The sequence below is a fragment of the Triturus cristatus genome, chromosome 5_2 (assembly GCF_964204655.1).
Source record: "Triturus cristatus chromosome 5_2, aTriCri1.1, whole genome shotgun sequence".
Lineage (NCBI taxonomy): Eukaryota > Metazoa > Chordata > Amphibia > Caudata > Salamandridae > Triturus > Triturus cristatus.
Window position 1 is genome coordinate 351194177 of NC_140588.1, and position 16438 is coordinate 351210614.

The 16438-nt window shown below is 44.0% G+C and overlaps 1 protein-coding gene across 1 annotated transcript in view; it reads right to left on the reverse strand.

Annotated features, from left to right (window-relative positions):
* DUSP22 (dual specificity phosphatase 22) overlaps positions 1 to 16438 on the reverse strand; it is a 377647-nt gene that overhangs the window by 35906 nt on the left and 325303 nt on the right. The window lies entirely within an intron of this gene.

Genomic DNA, 16438 nt, shown 5'->3' on the forward strand with positions numbered 1-16438 from the left:
GGCCCAAGGGGCAGTTGGGGATGCCACACTATCAGGACTGCTCTCTCACTCCCTGTCCATTCGGGGGGCGGGGGGAGGGGCAGTCCTTTCAGTATCCGCTGGAGGGGCCACTTTGTTATATGTTCCAGGTCCCTTTTCTCAGTGTACCTTATTGTATGTCTCCTTCCTGGCTCTAGCGAGGGGTGCAATGTCCGTCGGGCCAGGCTACAGTCCCCAGCAAGCCCCAGTTTCAGGTGTCTTTATCGGGGAGGAGGGACAGGGGGAGATGCGCCGACGGCATTCTCCACACTGCCTTTCGCTCAGTGGCATTGCAGCATCCGCAGGCCAGCCACAATCACCTGGAAGGGAGAGGAAAGTCCAGCCCTCAGCATCACCAGAAAGCCTCCAGTAACAGCTGCAGACTCTCGCCGCCACCACCAGCATTGCCGCACCACAAGTGTTCTTCCTCCATCGACCATCACCTGGCAGCGGGTTAGAGGGACGTAGGACTCCGAGCTAGTGGGATACCGTCACCCACGAGCATCCGTGTCCCTATCTGCAGAAGGATGAGCCAGGATTCCGGTTGGCAAGCAGGATCATTTTAGAACGCAGCCATCTTGCATGCATGAGGCCACACATCCCTCTATCAAATACAATTTATGATGTAGACCAGGGTCTTTTACACGGGGGCACGGGACCCCTAGGGGGACCTAAGTGATCTGGGGAGGGAGGCTGTGGGGTGGGGGGGAGGAGGGGGCAGTGCCCGGCTCTAGCCAAAAGAAGCATTATGCTGATAATAGTGCTTTGTTTTGAGCAGAAACAAAAGAGCGGTAGTAAGTCGCTCTATAATGGGCCATCACTAACCTCTTTTGTCCTTGATATCCTGGCTGGGAGAAGGCGTCAAAAGGAAAGGTACTCTAAATATTCTTCAAAGCCCTCACCCCCCCATTTCTAATAATCACACTGTGGATACTTTTACACGTTAGTAAAGCCTGCCTGACCAGAACGGTATGTTTGGCAATCATGCATTTGATTGCATTTTTAAAACAGTAACAGAACTTACCCTGCAATGTTTTAGTAAGTCTAGATATAGTAAAACACTGGCAGTTTAATAGAATAAATCTAAAAACAAATTGAGGGAGGGGGGCCGATTTCATTTGCTCACAGGGGGAGAGAGGGAGAGAAGGGGGGCTGGCAAAAAAAGTTTGAAGACCACGGATGTAGAATCTGCTTGGAAGGATTGTGATGAAATGTCAAAAGGAACTAAAGCATAGAATTGATGCTATGGTAGACGGTAGGCTATGTAAAATTTAATTTCCTAAAGAACGAGATACACTTAGGGCCTTAGTTAGTACACCTTGAAATATTTCATAAGTGTACTGTCAAAGTCTTTGCTGTTTAGCAAACGCATGTGAAAAATGGTTTGTAAAATACTCTTGAATCCATTTTTATTTTTTCAAACTTTTCTCCAGGAGGGAGGACCCCCTGACCACGCTTTAGCTCACTCGCTTCGCTTCGCTTCGTCTGTTCAATGAAATTCTGTGCGGTGATGAGGCAGGTATCCAACCCTTAACAATGGTTGTAACGCTAACTGTATGCATTATACTATGCAATATTTGTTAGTGATAAACGTCATCAGTACTGTACTATTCCACTGGAATTAAAATTAAAATTAAATATTTAAAAAAAAGAAACATTCTGCACAGGTGTTACATACGGCCCACAGCTTTCAAACTTGGCCAGCCTAAAGAGGAAAAGGACAGTCCACTTCACAACAAGAAATTCCAACCCATTATCTAACCCCACTGGGTACATGGCAGGCAATGCGCTTACTCCATATCACAATGTAGCAAATGACGGTTATTCATGTCCAGATGCAAAGCCTAGAGTATTGTGGCAACCACATGCTGTCCTTCATGAAGACTTTTAAACAGTTTATGTGGAAAAATCTACAAGGAGTACCTTACACGAAGGCAGAGATAAGTAACTAAACAGCCCTGGTCAAAGAAAGAATAGGGTTGCTCCCTAGAGTACACCATGGCCATAGGTGTTACAGGTGGCCTACTGGGGCTTGTTCAGTAGATACACCCCTAAACTTTCCCTCTTGCCCTTATTGACTGGTAACAATATGATAGCACAATACAAGCAGTGAATCTCGCACTCTGGAAAAACTTTTTAAATAACCAAGCATACTACACCCGGTGCTGCCTTTGAAGAACGTCACCTCAGCGCAGTTAACTTTCAGTAATCGCCCACACACTGGTCTCGCTCACTCATTGCATGCATCGTCACTAGTGCTGATGTAATGACTAATCGGTTTCCCTTTTGAGATGAAAGGAACCTTACTTCACCAAAATAATCGGTAAATCTGTGGAACAGGCCCCTGGGTGCCAACAGATGGCCCCAGTGGGCGAACAGCACCTAAGTTTTCCCAGATCATGAATGGGCCAAGCCCTAAGACTGGAACTGCAGACAGCCTCACTGGACCTCCTGCACGAACTGCAGTCCGAGAACATCACAAAAACAGCCGGCCGACTGTCAATAAAACTACGTCTACAAACAACTACCAAGGCTTTTTGTCAGCACTCTGAAGTGGGCAGAGTTCAACAAACCAAATCCTGTAGTAAAAAACATTTGAATAAGCTTGAAAACTGTATTCTAGATCTGCCATCACGTCTGGGTGCTAAAGGACATGTTGTCCCAGAGCATGGCTCTGATCTGGCCACCAATAGCAATTATCTTCTCTCCATGTTCTGTAATTGTTCTCCAAGGCCTTAAACGATAGGGCTCAACTGGCCATGTCCCTATGCTTTTAGGAGCACTTACTTCTTAGCTTCCAGATTCCATGGACGTCATTTAGGGGTCACAGTGCCCTTCTTACTACATTTCTTCTATAGTCATACGCTCTTCCTCACGATATTTACCATGCCTCTGCTTAAACTGAGCTCTTCCACACACTCTGGCCTACAAGGCTGTCCTATGTCTAATGAAACGTCTTTGGCGCTCAAATGACTAATTTTGCATCTCTATATTTCATGTTTAAATAGGCACTTGCACATATTAAAAAGCATTTTATGATTTTTCAGCTGTCAATCAGGATCTGTATGCCATGTTTCCACATGTGTAATTCGTCAATATTTTACCAAATAAATAAATGAATAAATATCGATCCCGCTGTCACTTTAATCCTGAGTACTATCCAAGCTACCAAAACTCTCCACTCACAATACATTTAATCTAAAGATCTCATATCTTTGCTTAAGTACCAGACAGGTGGCCTCTTATTTCTTTCAGTTGTGAGGTCTCAGCTCCCCATGTTTTCTGAGATATTCTCTCAGACACTGAGTGCTCAACAACCTTATCGGTTTCTCTTTCTCACCTCCTGATTCTACTCAACCTCATAATTTGTTTTCACCAACTGCACTCCTCTAGAATTGAAGTCACGATCGCTTTTGTGATTTATCATCTTTGGCCCCCAAATAGCATTTTTCATTTTCTCATGGTTGACCATCTGACCTTAACCTCGTCTTACCATGCTAACTCTCACCTCAAAAGGCATCACAATACAAAGCTGGCCTGGCCTCCGTTCCTTTTTCTCTAGTCATCACTTCTTTTTCACAATATTCTCACACGTCCCACCCACAAACCTGTGGGAGTCCCTAAAAGCTCTGCTGTGTACCCTTTCCTTTATTCCATCTGGATCTCCTCTCTCTGTGACATTATCTACTCCCAACTCTTCATCCCAACAGACTGCTAAACTGGAATATTCCAAAAGCACTGTAGTCAGTCTTGGCACAGTGTTGCTATTCCTGTAAAATCCTCAATTTTGTAGCATTTGAAGTGTGTGTATGTAGCAGACCCACCCACAACAGGGTTGGCTGTCAGACTAACATAAAGGCACTAATAAAATACCTTAACCTGGTCTTCATGTCATGTTCGTTATATACCCCCATCTTAAGCACTGCAAATCACCAACCCCAATCAACTATCTTTCCTGAAACCACCCTTCAACAATCGAAGTGTTGGTTTTTATTTAAATACTTTGACCCTTTCTCTGGATTGGCTCGTCTGCAAACCTCTAACCGAACTTTTGCTTAAGGCATTCAATTCTGCCCTTAAAACCCTCCTTGTGAGACTCAAATGTTGGCTATATGATTCCAGTTGATGTGAAGTCAATAGCAAAGCATACACTTCCTCTCCACTGATTGACCAAAAAAACTAGTCTTCAAACAACAAGTTAACAAGCTAATGAAGTACAAATATTTAAAATACAATATGTATGGCGTTTTGTACTTTATAACTTCAGTGTTTTCAATGGGGTTTAACACAATCCTGCAGTTAAGTTTTATTTTTTTGTTTAAAATATTTATTTCGGAAATGTCATTCCATAAAACATCAATGCATATAATAGCATATAATAGAGTATAAACATTAAATGCAAGATAAGTTCACTGAATATAGCCGATGCCTCGTAAGACCAATAGTCCTCTGCAGACAGTATCATAGTTCTTAGGGTTCCAGTGTGGTCCAACCAATGCCTAATGTGGAACTAAGACTCTAAAAATGTGCATGCTTATAGCAACATTAAAAACTGTAATATACAAACTAAAATGCTGTATTAATAAAATTAAGAGAAAGGAAATATTTGTAAAGAGAATAATAATAGTACAAGGTTTAAACTCGATAAGGGCAAGAGATACACCTGGGGGCCAAAGAACATACAATTTCATAAGCAATAGGGTTCAGAACAAAAGTGCATGCGTTACCCTTTACAAAATCCATCGTGGATAACTTGCACAACCTGTACTTCGAAGCAATCGTTTTTAAAACACCTGTATAAATAAATGAGTACTAAATTCAGCCCTTTGCATCAAAACCTATGTAGGCAATAAAACATCTTGCACAGTGAGGGGCCAGTATCTCTAGGGTTTGTGTGTACCATAACTCTGGGAACAGACTAGTAGTGCTTGCTGAGCTATAAATAAGATAATGTACTAAATCGCAATACCCAAAGTATGAAGTTCAATGGAACAGAAATTTAAAGTCATTTTATTTTGTTAGTAGACTCTAATACAATAATAATGACCTTAGGTATACTGCACAGAAGGATGACCAATACCCTGGTTCCTCTGTGGTGATAACAAGAATATTCATAATCCCTGTGTGAATAAAACGCATTGAATGTGCCAAAGTTCTGTGGACATCTGTCTCACAGCATTGTCGAGCCTTTATGAAGGAGGATCACCAACTCCAGAATTTCCTTGACGTAAAGAGAACTCTTTCTGTACATATTAGTGGAAGCACAGCTCACCCTTAGTCCCCAGGTTAATTCTGTCCTGATGAGACCCTCACATTTCAAGTAGGGTTGAAACATCGTCCACAACACAAAAGGATAGGCTAACAACAAAAGCACCAGAGAACAATCTGGCTGATCTTTCGTGGATTAAGAAATGAACATTCAGACAGCCTTGTATATACCAATAACCCTTTCTGAATTTTAAGTCACGTCACTGTCGCATATATTCTATATGTCTGGTTATGCTCTTTCTCCAAAACACCACTCACTGAATCTCATGCGTAAAAAAAAAACATGTATAGAGTCAAAATCTATTTTTGTTATATATTCTTCTTTTCTTCCTGTTACGTAAATCAAATAAATGAATAAATATATAACTTAGTTCTGCTGAATTGTGTTTAACAAAAGAAAACAACTGGGATACTTAATTTAATCTATGCTTTGAATTAATGTGTGGCAGGTATGCCCTGCCCTATTATTATCTCTTTTTTTCTTGAGTAAATCAACACAGACTAAGATTTTGTGGCTAAATAAAATCGTTTCTAAATTAAGTTCCACGTGTACACTTGTTGTAAGCTGTTACTTAATATCCAGTTAAAAAAAACTTGTGTGGAGTAAAAATATACTTCTGTAATATATCCTTTTTTTCTTCCTGTTACATAAATCAAATAAATGAATACATATAAAACTTAGTTTGGCTGAGTTTAGTTTACCGAAAGATAACAGCTGGGATACTTCATTTAATCTATGCTTTGAATTAACTTGTGGCAGGTATGCCCTGCCCTATTATCTCTTTTTTCTTGAGTAAATCAACACAGAAAAAGTTATTGTGGCAAATAAAATAGTTTCTAAAATAAGTTCCACGTAAACACTTGTTGTAAGCTGTAACTTAATACCCAGTTCACATGGCTCACTCTTGTGTTTTTGAAAGATTGATGTTCAGATGGTTCTACCACCAAGGGAAACCAAATGTTCCTGGACCAGAGGTAGACTGGCCAAACTGCCGGAGATAGTCCGGACAAAAGCAACCAGAGTCTTCAGACATCTAGAAAAGAGACCTAGTCTGTAACGAGTGCTGTGGACTAAACCCGCATAGAAAGAATGCCTCTGAAGGCTCCCGAAGCTCATTTTTAGCATCTGGCTTCAGTCCCTTTAGCTGTCTGCTGTCAGGTGTGAGATGACCAATACGGGGTCACATTATTTTGCAGATTGCTACAATGCAATCCTAACCTTACATTATGACTGGTGATGTGGCAATAAACTTTCTTGCTAGACACACAGCACGTGCAGATCTGTCAGCAGAAGAACCTTTTTTTCAGACCTAGCAGGGGCTTCACGCCGGAGGGCTTGCAGCCACACTAGCTGCACTTGCCCAACCCCCCTCCTGATGAAGGCGAGTAATGCTCCACCAACCTCGTCACACAGTGCAAGCCAGACACCTTGGCTTGAACGATGTTCTTTAACTTCTTGGTTCATTAGGCACCCCCCTCCCCCACAGCCACTTTTTTCACTCGGTTAGTTCAGCACCTATGGACGGTTGATTGGATGAGTCATCTGCTAAGTAACTGCACTCACCACCAAAAAGTCATGCACACTCCTGTCTCCCTGCATGGAGAAACTCTTTCCCACCCTCAATTCGAAGCCTTTCTGATATTTACTTTTACAACAGACTAATTAGTTACATTTTTGCTGAAATTCCTGAATGTAGTCGTCGATTTCAGACTACACTTTAGATCGCTCTAAGCCTCCAATCCATGGATATTTAGTTTTGTAAACCTAACTGCTCAATTACATTGATTTTGAGTGATTATCTCTTTTCAAATTGACTCAATGCCTTTGGGGCACTAAGGCTCTTTGTATGCACACAAACGTGTTAAAGCAAAATAATCAGCGCTGTGCTTTGTAATCAGCAACAGGATAGATAAGGCGGAGGGAAGGGCATCTGGATAATGTCATCTTGTGTGACTGAGGATTTATTAAACCTATATCATCGTCCAGATCTGATAATCAAGATATCAAAATCGAATACAAGCTCAACTAGACCACACTATGTTTTTAACAGATCCTTCACAGATACATTTTCACTGACACAGCTGAACACATTTCGTTAATGTCTTAAGCTTCACAGTTTCATATTTTCACTGTGACTTGAATCACAATGAGGGCTGAAGTTATTTTTACAGGTTTAAAACGTGTTTGTGGTTTCTTAGTTAGTCATGTCCCAGAATATCTCTCATCTGATACTATGTTACATTAATAAAAAAATTGTAGCGTACCAAAAGGCTCCAGACAGCACTTAAAGGCACTTGCATGACACATGAAGAAATTGCCATACAGGCCAACCTGAAACTAGTACAAAAAGCTTTTGCCCAGAGTTTACCACCATTGGCTAAGTTATTTCAGATGTGAGGGATTGATAAACCTATTTGTATCAGATGCAAGATTACTGGGGCTTAACTATATACAGGGCGCACTTTCCCTGTTTGGACCACGGCCCACCTTCCACAGGTGCACTATGCGCAAACAGGGAAAGTGTGCCCTATTTTGTTGAATGTGCTTTACCTGAGGGCATCCGGAAACTCGTGCTGCCCTGGATGCAGCGCATTCAAGTGAAATATGGAGCAGCTTTGAAGCAGCTGCTCTGTGCTTCACTTGCAAGAGGTAACCTATCTGCACTTTTAAGAGGCGAGAGAGATCCCCTTGCAGGTGGGTGCAGCGAGTGACTGCATCCGACTGCAAGGGGATGTCTGGGGAGTCTATCGGACCCACTTGTGGCCCTCCAGAGGGCTGCAGTCAGAGGGTGCACTCACAGTGTGCCACATTTTTGTGCCTTTGCGCTCGCGTCCATCATCTGCTGCGTGCACAGAGGTAAAGAGATTCCCTCACGTGCATGGAGCCACACCCTCACACAAATGAGGGAATTCCCTCTTGAGATAGAACTAGTGGTACCCGTGCGCCAGCACTATCTGTATTACAGAGGGGGCTGCACAAGGGTCTGTGGCCCCTTCTGTAATACCAAAGTGGCCCAGGGACGCACAAAGCAGACGCACACGCCCCCAGGGCACTTTCTATAATTCGGCCCCTAGTAGTATATTTTAAAACACGGTTTGGAGCTATAAAAGTACCCAGATCTTTTGAAATAAAGTACAAACTAAATTGATATCTACTCTAGAGATTCTGATAGCGAAAGGGAAGAGGTGTGGCGCCACGGCCATGGCGACTGACGGTGGACGCTGGGGATCACGGTCCGATCCCTGGCTCCGGCAGCAGGGGTCTGCCCAACACCATGCGACTCTGGGCAATAGCTCGCTTAATCTTCCCAACGGCCCCCAGCGCCAAGATACCCCTTCGGGGGTGATTTGTGCGCTATACAAGTACTCGATTTACATCTTTACATTTACACAAACCAGTGCTTAATTTGTGAAAAAAATAAGAGCAAGGGCTCTTGTCAGGAGACCACTGCAGCTTGCACCACACATTGCCCCTGCCATGCTGTTAATGAAAGTAACAACACGACTACTAACCATAACACTCCTGCAGGTGTGACAATTCAGACTATTTCAGTCCCCCAAAGCTATAATAATGGCTTGGGCGGCAGCTAATATTAATTTGTAATGAATATTGAATTAATAATTAACTGTTGTTGTGGTCGACTCTAAATTATACTGTCAGCTCCACATTGTGGAAGATTGTCCCAAGTGCCAGTGCTGACGACTAAGTGCTGGTGCAAGCACTGAAAACCCCCGGCTCACATTAAGCACTCCCATGAACCCTCATTTGGCAATGCCTGGAATACTTGGGGAGGGAGATTTACCAAAATATAAGAAAATATTGAGTAAATATTGTATCCTACTGGCAACAAGTCAGAATGCTAGTAACTGGTTAAAAAGAACAAGCTGCAATCATGGAAAACCAGAAAAGAGGAATGGATTGGGGTATGGGAATGTAAAAATCACAGATGTCCACACAATGGAAACAAAATCTAAGCTTCATGGAAGGATACCGGATATCAGTGTTATGGAGTGGTGAGAGTGTGGCTGGAACTGTATTGAGCAGAGATCACATGATTGGAATACAAGATATAATGCTTCAAAACATAATACATTGTCGGATCAAACAAAATGGCACATATGGGATAAAAGGGAAGCTGAATTATATATTAACTGTGCTCTTGATTTTGTATTGTGATATTCCTGATTATGAATACTAATAGTTTAAAAGAAAAGATTGGAAGAAACTAGACAAAAATAGTGTTAAATACATTTGTGGACAAAAAATAATCACATTCAATATGAACATTTAAGGAAGCTTTCCCCTGACCCAGGTTGAATGATGGGGTTCTTGAGAAGAGTTACGGAGAGACGACGTAGGGAGGGGTGAAGGAAGGTGCCCCTGCAGCATGCGGTTTCTCAGAGACTTCCCCAATTATAATGCGGTCCTGTCACAATATTATGGTTGTATTAAAAACCCAACGCCGTTTTTAGAGAGAATACGATTTGTCAGTTTTATTCAGCACATCACAAGCACGTCCAAAAGCACCAATTGGTAAACCAATCTCTGACTTCCAACATTTAATCCTAGATTCAACCCAACACAGGCATATCAAATGTATCCCCTTCAAAAATAGCAAACTGCTATGGGGATTAAACTAACGACTGCGCTATTGGGCCTTGTATAACAGTGATCGGCAGATGGAGGCGTAGGACTCATGGACTGGCGACGGGGGCCACCTGCCATGTCTCATCGATCAATAGATTGCTCAGCTAGATAAAGATGACAATCGATATAGATGGGGCAAACACAAGGAGATGGGCAGAGTGGTGAAACTTTTCATTCACCCACCCTCAGTCACAGATCTGGGTTGAATCCATCATCGTTCCTTAACTCACTTCGCAACCCCAGATCAGACCCAGTCATATGCAAATCAGTCTTGACCCTGTGCCTCATGGGAACAGTCCAGCCCGAACTGCCAAGCCAGGTCTTCCCTGGATCGGAAACGAGCATCCTGGGGCTGGTTTCGGGGTAACAGCCTTCATCAGTCAGGCTTGCTTGAATCCAGTGGCAAAGTGAGCAAGGGACCCACATTTGGGTTTAACTTGCCAACTTAGGGCGAACAAAGCGAACAAAGGAGATGCCACTAGAATCAATATAGATGGACATATCCCGTTGGCCTTTCATTTGAAATTGAGGATCAGCAACATGTCGTCACAGAAGATCCGAGGGCAGCGGCCTTGCTGAGGCTGTCTGCAGAGGATGTCGTTTCAGCGGGTGGGCTCAGGATTCCAGGTCCTTGCCACATGAAGGGGACCTCTGGAAATGAAGCTGACCACGGAGACATAACCTAATTCGCCGACAGAGACCAAAGAATGATTTACAGCCAGGACCCTGAGCTTACGAGACAGAACTTGCAGACTAGAGCTGCTCATGCGGGCTGGACTGCTGATAAAAGCCTGCTGCCCAGGGGATCAATGGCTCCAGCTGCTCACCAACCCTTGCCCCAGGTGCATTAGTGGGGTTTCGCTGCCTTAGACGAGTCAGCTCCCCACCTTGAGTCTTCATTTTATGATGTATGGCATGTTTAACGACGACTGGCAATCCCCCTGGGGGATCCTTCAGAGTCCGTCTGTGTATAGGCACTTAGGTACTTCCTCCCTTTTTTTCTCCTTACTTCAATGAATTCTAGACTTGAATGTTACTTAATGCAGTTATGTACCTGGCCGAGCGGGTCCTGGGGTGGCAGTCCCAGTTGTTCCTCTCTGGCAGTTGAGTCATGCCTAGACAGGATACACTGGTCTGGGAGGCAGCTGGCTTGCTGGAGGGGATGGCTCCGTGCTCCCCGGGTGAAGAAGCTGGGTGTGGACTCCTCCCACATTTGCTAAATTTTGTGGGCAGCCAACAGTCTCCTCGCCATTCTGAACTCTATGTTTTGTTTTAGTTTTTTTCTTCGGTTCTAATAAAGTTTTAGATGACATGGGGAGGGACGGCGTCCACTGCATCATAGCTCACACACTGATTTCTGATTGCACACTCCTCAATATTTTACTTCTTGCTCAGGGATGGTCCGGATAGCTACACTTAACACACAGGGCCAGATTTTGCCCAACAAAAGTAGGGCCATATGGCGAACCCTTCGGGAGTCCTGCCTTAACATCAAATGCATCTAGGAAACCCATCTCCTCCGGAGGGACCATGGGAAAGTTAAACACAATGCCTATCTCACAGCATACTTCTCTTAAGGCCCCACCAAGCAAATGGGGGTGGTGATCTTCCTGAAAGGCAATTTCTCATTTCTCAGTCACTCACACCTCATCCTGGCTGGAAGGTTGCAGGCACGCCCCATTACCTTAGCCACAGTTTATGCAACCAGTCCGGTGCAGGAACCTTATTTTCTGCAGTTCATGGAAGAATTATCTGGAATGGCCCAAGGGGGTATCATCATGATAGGAAACTTCAAAATGGCGTGGGACTCACACAAAGACCGGGAGGGAGGAAGTGGGACACATGCAGGAGCCTTCTCTAAATGCATGAACAGAGCCCTGGTGGAGCTGGGCTTATGGTATGCCTGGTGAGAAATGCCCGATACAGTCACCTTGGTGACTTCACTCCTCCTAGCTGAGGGACCCAATGGATAAGGAATGAGATTGGTCAGCAAACTGATGACTATTTTTAACTCAACAACAGGAGTGCGTCTCACTCGCTAGGGGCTGGGATGCCTTTAAGGTGGTTATTAGAGGTCACTTTTTAAGGGCCGCAGCACAGCGCGCTTGACTCAGATGGCTGGAGGCTAGAAAGAGAAATTAAGGGGCTGGAGAGAAAGACTACAGAACTTCCTTGCTGCGTTTCTAGCACTCTGTATACAGCCAGAGGACAGGGGCATATGCATTTCACCAATAGGGAAGAGTTCGCCCTTCTCCACCTCAAGAAACATACTTTGATCGTGGGGCACCCAGCTCACTAGGGCTTTGAAAGGTAACAGAGAAAGGTAATAGATTAGAGCGATCCTCAATGAGTCCGGGGCAGTAAAAGTTGCTGATGCAGAAAAGGCTGTACAGTTCAGGTGATTTTACGCAGACATCTGCATGGGAACCCCTCTACCTCCTAAGCCCTAACCCTCTACCTCCAGCCCCAAGAGCCAGAAGGACTTCTTAGATAGGGGACAGCTGCCCAATCTCACGAAAATACAGAGAGAATCATTGGAGGGCCTCATCCAACCTGAGAAGGTTAAACAAGCTGTCAAATCCCTGAATCTTAATAAAACACCAGAACCGGATGGCTTTATGTCCCAATTTTACAAAATGTACTCCACTAGATTAGCCCAAAAACCTGCCTCCCTCCCTAATCACTGTACTAACATGGGCTCAGGTAGACCCACAATGTGGGAAACAGTCATCACAGTCCACCCAATGGCTAAGATGTCAGGCAAATAGGCTACTATCGCCCGACTGCCCTCTTAAGCGTTGACGCTAAACTATTCACAAAAATCCTGGTTACCAGCCTTAATGAGGTGCTCTCGACTCACATCCTGACAACAGTGGATTTGTTCAGGGGCGCCAGGGTTAAGATAACATCTAGACAACCATTCACCTGATGGAAAACACCTCTCTTAAGGGCATACCTGTGATCCTTCTATCATTAGACGCAGCAAAGGCTTTCGATAGGGTGGGCTGGGCTTTCCTGCGAATCACTCTCCGGAGCACAGGCCTGGATTCCTGAGAATGATCTTCTAGAATTATGCACACACTAGGGTCAGGGTCACCTAAACGGCCATCTTTTGAACTCCCTCTCTCTCTCTACAGAGGTGCTAGACATGGGTGCCCCCCATCACCGTTCCTGTTTGCCCTCTTCATTGAACCGCTAGCCTGCTTGGTCCAGCAATCCTCCAATGTAACAGGGGTTATGTTTGAGCCACAGGAAGTCTAAATCTCCCTGTACGACAATGTACTACTGATGTTGGGTTCTTCGGGCACTTCGCTCCCAGCAGTAGTTGACTTACAGCCTTTCAACTGGTCTCAAACTATAAAATTAATGATGACAAGTCAAATACTGAACTTGATGCTGAATGCTAAGGAGATGGATGGGCTGTTCACGACTTTTCCCTTCCAATAGGCCAAACATTTCTAAAAACTTGAATTCCTGGGGGTGGGGTGCTGATGCTCTCCTGGCTGGGCAGGATTAACGTAATTAAGAGGACTGTTCTTCTGTGCCTTCTTTATTTCAAGCTCTACTGATCTTGCTGGACTCTACATACTCAACACTACTTCAAGGTGGACTGTTGTCCTTTGTCTGGAGGGGACAGGCTCCTGGGATCACCCAGAAATCACTGATTCAGCCGTGAGAGGGGGTGTGATTAATTGTTGACTGGATGTCAGCTGGTGCATTGTGAGATCACGTTTCCCACAACTTAGGAATGTCAGAAGTGACCTTTTCGGTTACTACACACATTCATGCCTTACGGCAGGAGTCTTATTGTAACCACGCTGATCATGTTTTCACCTTTACAAAACTCTACCTTGGGTGATAGACATTCCCTCGCTATAACAGTCGTTTTCTCATTTCATCTTACTGCTTTATTGTTTCTTTTTAGAATTGACACCCCTGATGAAGGGCTGAAGAAGCCCACAATGCACTGGGATAATTTGAAATTCGCATGATGCATCTGATTTATAGATTAATTAATATTTTGCAAATTAAATTTTACTCATTATGAACATTCTAGTTATTACTGAATGAAGAAATTCTTGAATGAATTAAACAAGCAAATCAACGACATTGCATACCACTTGATGATAATTATTAACCAACATTGGATTACGTTCCTTCATTGGGAACTCAGCAGTGCATGCAAGAGAGGTTTTTCCCAGGGGGAGCACTACTTCTACATATTCATTATGCTTTTGATCAGAAAGCGATAACTTACTGCACGCCCTCAACCCATCATATGAATTATAATAAGCTCTTATTCAATAGATACAAACGAAGTGCGTGATCCAACCTAATTACTTTAAAAAAGTTTACATTTTCTTGGACTAACCATTTGGTGCCTGCATTCTGTTCCTGGGTCAGGTGACTTATTTGTGAGTGGCAGTTGGCCTTTGTATATTCCTCCCAGACAGCTACACGATAGAGGGACGACAGAGCGGCATATGTTCAGCTTTCATACCCAAACACTCCTCAACATCAATGAGATCCTCCTCGACAGCTGTGCTGGTGAATGTTTCCCCCTTCAGCCTTAGAAACATTTCCAAAAGTCTAATTTTATCAGTGGTGCAAGGCTGTAGCTGAAGAGGGTTTGACGTGGTTGGATGTGGCTCAACAGCAGTCTCTCTCAAATTGATTTGCTTCTGCGAAGAAGAATGTAGCAGGAGGTACGGCAAACTCAATCTCTGTGGCGATGCACCCTCGTGGATAAGCTTGGCAACAAAAAAAAAGACAGTCAATGCAAATATCTGGCAGTCTCTCGTCAGTTCTCCAGGCAAAAAAAATACTAAGTCCCAAGGTTGTAGCATTAGGCAGGAGGAGTACACTTTGACCACAGCCAAGGGACCAGAGCCCTGGTGACAGCACTTAGTGGGTTTAAAACTCACTCCAACAGATGCCAGCAGCAGGGTCTAGGGCAGGTCCAGTTGGGAATGCAGGCAGAAGGCCTCAAGAAGGTTGTGGTGTCCCTGTAGCTCAAGCAGGCGGTCAGCTCTGTGATCTTTGGAGTCACCTTTTGAGTCCCGGGTGCAAGGAAAGCAGGTCCAGTCTGATCAGGCCTTCAGAAAGGAGGGCAGTCCTCTTCTGAATCTTTCTCAGGTCCAGCGGTGTTCTGGGGAGTGTACTTGGGATGCCACATTTACATCCATTGCCAGTCTGTGAGTGAGGAAACACCAAGCCACTACTTAACCAATGGGGTAGAAATTCCCAGGGATGACCTTACCCACTTTTGCAGTACTTCTGCTGGGTTTTACTGTACACTATCCCACAGTGCCCCTCTCTCTCCATAAATCCACCATGACAGAACCTTTCTTCCCTTGGTCAGAGCTCTCCCAGAGGAGTAGCTATGAAAATGTTAAACCTCTCCCCTGTACTCACTCTAAACCAGTTCTACAGCAGCTTCCCATCCTGCAGCCATTGGTGCCAGCCTGACAACCGGACAATAGAGTGACAACCTGACAATAGAGTGGGCAGGCCTAGGTGTGAGCTGCATCTGCCTTGATAGAGTAGGACTCCTTCGAAGTCCACCACCAAGTGCATGGGCACAGCCCCAGGCAATCCTGTCAAGGGAAGGACAACACCTCCCCTCACCCAATGCATTTTGTCCCAGTCCTGGAAGCAATTCACACCTCACTATAGGGGAGCCACCTGTTGCCAGGTGACAGTTTAAATATTTGCTGAAGGCCTTAGAGGCTTGAGGCAGGGAAAAGGTGATTTTTCTAAAATGCCTTTTCATTAATAGTTCAATAAAATTCTACTTTACCATTAAACTGGAATTTTTCCAACTATTAAAAGAGTCCTTGAATATTTGTCTATCTGTTACCACCCGAAAGTAGCACAATAAGGTGTAATAATGTAATCCAGTGTTTCCTGTGGAAGCAGCGAGCCTTGCCACAGCGAAAATAACTTTTAGGGTTTTTCACTGTAAGGACATGTGGCACATTAAACTTTCACATGTCCTACTTTTAAATACCATGCACGCTGCCTTTATGGGAACTAAGGTCTACCTTAGGGGCGACTTATTAATATTGAAAAGGAAGGCATAGGCCTGTCAAAAAGTTTATTTTGACAGGTCGAATAGGCAGTTTTAAAACTGCTCTACCAGGTGCACCTAGGGTCGGGGTATGCTGTGGCTTGGCAGTGAGTGGGGCAATGTATGCTGCAGCCCAATAGGGACATTTAACTTACCGCCCTGGGTACACTTTGCACCGTATACTAGGGACGTATAGGTAAGTGAAATGTGCCAATTAGGTGTATACCAATATCATGTTAAAAAAAAACAACCAACAAAAAATACTTTTATTTAGTTTTTTAATCTATAAAAGGCAATTCAGCATGAATGCATTAATACATCACTCATATGCAAGTCAATCAAGTCATTATCATTTTGAGTGCACTGGGTCCTCAACGGGCATCCGAATTAAGACTGTAATATACAAGTGATAGTGAGACTATCCCTTAGATTGA